The following is a 5,824-nucleotide window of genomic DNA, read 5'->3' as shown; positions in this document are numbered from 1 at the left end:
AAATAGTTTAAAATGATTTTTTGTTAAAAAAATTTAAAAAAATATAACATTTATGTTTACCAGTTCTCTTAAAAAAAACTGTTTACTAGCAGTTTGGTATGGTTTAGAATTCATAACCAGTGTACCCAATTTTAAACAATTTGGTTCGGTTCATATAAACTTTTATCTACTTTTAATATAACAAAGTAGAATACATATGAAATTCTATAATTATCCCTTTAATCACTATTTTGAGGGTGATAAACGGGGACAAAGTTGTAATTGCATCTCCCTTAATATTTTAATTAATAAATAAATTTTCTAATCATGATTACATTCCAACATCCAATTTAATGCAAAACTTCTTTATTGTAACACGCTTTTTTATTGCATCGGTGCATTTTCATTGGGTCATGCAGACATAGAGCCAAGTGAAGTCTGCATAATTTCAAATTTGCATACATTTTCCATTCCTATCATTCAATTTCGTTTGCCTATTGAACCCAATTCCAAGGGGTCAATGTAATCATTCTACATCAACTTTACGTATTCCAAACCTCTCCAAATAAATAAGCAACAACAACAACTTTTATATGCTCTGACAACTGAAAGAAAGAAAAACTCCCAAACCCTAAAACCAAAAACCCTCTCTTCTTTGTACTCTTATTAAACGTATTTTTTCTCTTTTGAAGGAAATTGGGCGTTGGAAAAAGACAACATACCTTTGTCATTTCTCTTCTATTCATTCATTCAAACCAGATCCTACCATTTATTTAACCAAATGGCTGATTTCATTTGTGGTTTTATTTGGTTGCCTTTCGTTCCATCTTCCACCATCCTCTGCAAAATAATTTTTCCGTTCCCTCTTCCACCATCATCTGCAAAGCAGGTTCCTTCCATCTCTCTGTTTGTATTGATTTTTTGAATTTTGATTGTTTGTTTGACCGTTCTTCTTCTGTATACGTTACATGTCCATGTTTTTAGGTTTTTAGTTTATGGATTTGTTTTGAGATTTGATTTTTTTCATGTGTATTTTTATAATCAGTGAAATTAATAATTATTAGAAGGGGATCTACTAATTTGTATTATTATGTTGTGGCAGATTTGGAATAATGCAAGACAATAAAGGTTTCATAGTCTTGGTGCTACATTTTTAGAGGTGCTGATTGTTGTGTTTTGGTATGTGATGTAAATATACTCAACATTTGATAGACAAGGTTCATGTTGTATATATAATTTGAAAGAGTTTAAAACTTGGTGATGATATGTGGTTTGGATTTTGGTTCCCTCTGTTCTTATTTTTTCGGAGCTTCTTCTTTTCTCAGTGAATTTTTGGTTCCTTTCCACTGTTTTTTCAATTTTTCCGCCCCCTCCTCTTCTCCATAGATCTGTACTGCTTTTATAATGAAACTTTAGGGTATTGACATTTAATTGTAAATAATTTACTTTAGAGTTGAATGATTTTGTGTCGGTTTGAGATTGAATCTAATGAGGAAAGGCTTGATCTTGATTTGTTTTATGGTGCAATTTTGGGACTGAATTGAAATGAGTTTATGCAGGTTTTGATTTGGATGATTTGGTACTAATTTGAATATTTTGTGAGATTTGAAACTGATGAAAGATACAAGAACGACTTGATTATTTTTTTTTGTTTATGGTTTAGAATTTAGGGAGAAAAAAGCTAGGGATTGGCGTGCTTCTATGAGCAACCTACCTTATTTTGATACCTCTGCTAAAGAGAGTTACAATGTTGATGATACATTTTTATGTGTCTAAAATTGCATCAGAAAATGAACATGAACTACGTAGCTAAGAATATACCTTTTGTTTTTCTTGAAAATTATGAATAAATTAAATATATTTAATGATTCGACAAAACATTGTTATTTCATCGCAGTTATTTTCGAGGAATTTTTGAAGGTCCATTAGAAGCAGTAGCCTTTAGAAGTATTAGAACAGGGAAGTGGTTGTGCATGTTGAAGTTGATGTTTAAAGATGAATACATTTTTAAAGGACATAGTTTAATTCTTTATTATAATATATATGGTTATTGGTTCAGTTTGTATTGATTTGTTTTATTCTTAAGCATGTAAACCTTTCTTTGTTTTTCTGTAGGTAAACTGATATTTTTTTAATTTTGATGGTCTATTCAATTATTTTCTGTTGTAACGTTTTTGTATATTTTATTTATACATTATATTTAGGTAAAATGATAAAGATTGATGTCTTTATAAATATTGATCTCAACTTTACGTTTGCAGCTTTAAACCATGTTTCAAGTTAATCCGGAGAGAAATGATGCATCATATTTTATAGAAATATGTCTCTCTATAATTGCTCTCTCTCTCAATGGTGTAAAAGAATTATAACTTATTTTTGGGTTATTTCTTATGATATGGCTATTGGAGTTTGGAAACAATACATTATCCCAGTGCCATTGCATCTGATTGAAAACGCTGGATGAGTTTGATGGCCAAATATATTTTATATAAATGCCTAATTATAGTTTACTATCTTATTATTTTCACTATAATATTTTTTTTAATTAATTCATATCAAATTTTGCTATGACTTTAATTGAACCTTCACTAAAATGAATACATCAAATATATAAGATTATACATATTGATTCAAATATTTACTTAATTACTATAATATTGATACAAATATCAACTACTATAATAAGAATTTTGAATCCCCATCTAATTATTAATAATAATAATAATAATAATAATAATAATAATAATAATAATAATAATATAAAATTTAATATTTATCAAGTTAACTACATATGCTTACTATCAAATTTATATAAAAAATTAAACATATATTTTGCCGACAATTTTTTTTTTTTTAAAATTAAACATATATTCAAGATAATATGTTTAATGATTGTTGTAGTGCATGTCAAACTACATTTTAAGGATTGTGAGTTTGAGCGATGAGGAAAGTGTGATTGTTTTTTAAAAATTATACAAATTAAATTAAATTCATTCTCACATGATTATTTTAAAAAAATATCATAAATATTTATTTAATATATGATCATAAAATCTACTTTTAATATAATAAAGTAGAATACATATGAAATTCTATAATTATCCCTTTAATCAATATTTTGAGGGTGATAAACGGGGACAAAGTTGTAATTGCATCTCCCTTAATATTTTAATTAATAAATAAATTTTCTAATCATGATTACATTCCAACATCCAATTTAATGCCAAACTTCTTTATTGGAACACGCTTTTTTATTGCATCGGTGCATTTTCATTGGGTCATGCAGACATAGAGCCACGCTTTTTTATTGCATCGGTGCATTTTCATTGGGTCATGCAGACATAGAGCCAAGTGAAGTCTGCATAATTTCAAATTTGCATACCTTTTCCATTCCTATCATTCAATTTCGTTTGCCTATTGAACCCAATTCCAAGGGGTCAATGTAATCATTCTACATCAACTTTACGTATTCCAAACCTCTCCAAATAAATAAGCAACAACAACAACTTTTATATGCTCTGACAACTGAAAGAAAGAAAAACTCCCAAACCCTAAAACCAAAAACCCTCTCTTCTTTGTACTCTTATTAAACGTATTTTTTCTCTTTTGAAGGAAATTGGGCGTTGGAAAAAGACAACATACCTTTGTCATTTCTCTTCTATTCATTCATTCAAACCAGATCCTACCATTTATTAAACAAATGGCTGATTTCATTTGTGGTTTTGTTTGGTTGCCTTTCGTTCCATCTTCCACCATCCTCTGCAAAATAATTTTTCCGTTCCCTCTTCCACCATCATCTGCAAAGCAGGTTCCTTCCATCTCTCTGTTTGTATTGATTTTTTGAATTTTGATTGTTTGTTTGATCGTTCTTCTTCTGTATACGTTACATGTCCATGTTTTTAGGTTTTTAGTTTATGGATTTGTTTTGAGATTTGATTTTTTTCATGTGTATTTTTATAATCAGTGAAATTAATAATTATTAGAAGGGGATCTACTAATTTTTATTATTATGTTGTGGCAGATTTGGAATAATGCAAGACAAGAAAGGTTTCATAGTCTTGGTGCTACATTTTTAGAGGTGCTGATTGTTGTGTTTTGGTATGTGATGTAAATATACTCAACATTTGATAGACAAGGTTCATGTTGTATATATAATTTGAAAGAGTTTAAAACTTGGTGATGATATGTGGTTTGGATTTTGGTTCCCTCTGCTCTTATTTTTTCGGAGCTTCTTCTTTTCTCAGTGAATTTTTGGTTCCTTTCCACTGTTTTTTCAATTTTTCCGCCCCCTCCTCTTCTCCATAGATCTGTACTGCTTTTATAATGAAACTTTAGGGTATTGACATTTAATTGTAAATAATTTACTTTAGAGTTGAATGATTTTGTGTCGGTTTGAGATTGAATCTAATGAGGAAAGGCTTGATCTTGATTTGTTTTATGGTGCAATTTTGGGACTGAATTGAAATGAGTTTATGCAGGTTTTGATTTGGATGATTTGGTACTAATTTGAATATTTTGTGAGATTTGAAACTGATGAAAGATACAAGAACGACTTGATTATTTTTTTTTGTTTATGGTTTAGAATTTAGGGAGAAAAAAGCTAGGGATTGGCGTGCTTCTATGAGCAACCCACCTTATTTTGATACCTCTGCTAAAGAGAGTTACAATGTTGATGATACATTTTTATGTGTCTAAAATTGCATCAGAAAATGAACATGAACTACGTATCTAAGAATATACCTTTTGTTTTTCTTGAAAATTATGAATAAATTAAATATATTTAATGATTCGACAAAACATTGTTATTTCATCGCAGTTATTTTCGAGGAATTTTTGAAGGTCCATTAGAAGCAGTAGCCTTTAGAAGTATTAGAACAAGGAAGTGGTTGTGCATGTTGAAGTTGATGTTTAAAGATGAATACATTTTTAAAGGACATAGTTTAATTCTTTATTATAATATATATGGTTATTGGTTCAGTTTGTATTGATTTGTTTTATTCTTAAGCATGTAAACCTTTCTTTGTTTTTCTGTAGGTAAACTGATATTTTTTTAATTTTGATGGTCTATTCAATTATTTTCTGTTGTAACGTTTTTGTATATTTTATTTATACATTATATTTAGGTAAAATGATAAAGATTGATGTCTTTATAAATATTGATCTCAACTTTACGTTTGCAGCTTTAAACCATGTTTCAAGTTAATCCGGAGAGAAATGATGCATCATATTTTATAGAAATATGTCTCTCTATAATTGCTCTCTCTCTCAATGGTGTAAAAGAATTATAACTTATTTTTGGGTTATTTCTTATGATATGGCTATTGGAGTTTGGAAACAATACATTATCCCAGTGCCATTGCATCTGATTGAAAACCCTGGATGAGTTTGATGGCCAAATATATTTTATATAAATGCCTAATTATAGTTTACTATCTTTTTTTTTTTTTTTTTTGGAAGAAAGATAATTTTATTTCCAAAAACAAGTAGATACATGCCGGTTTAAAACCCAGGCTACCAAAGACATCAAAGCAACTATGCTAATACATCCAGATTATCGAACAAAACTAGCCAATCTTCATCAGGTCTATGTTCACATGACCACGCAAAGCTCTTCGACCATTACATCTAGTAATCACTGCCTGTTTAATGTTTTGGACCACATTACTCGGAATCTGATTTTGGAATATAGCAGCATTCCGAGTTGTCCATATATAGTATATTGTTTCCGTAACCGAAATCTTCAGAATATCTCTACGCCATCCCTTTTTTCCGGCTTCACTAATGAGCCAGGCTTTTTCTCTGTCCCATTCCAGCACTGATCTAGAGTATCCATTCCACACCAAAA

This window comes from Vicia villosa, linkage group LG7, assembly GCF_029867415.1.
Source record: "Vicia villosa cultivar HV-30 ecotype Madison, WI linkage group LG7, Vvil1.0, whole genome shotgun sequence".
NCBI classification, from domain to species: domain Eukaryota; kingdom Viridiplantae; phylum Streptophyta; class Magnoliopsida; order Fabales; family Fabaceae; genus Vicia; species Vicia villosa.
Note: the sequence above shows the minus strand (reverse complement) of the source record.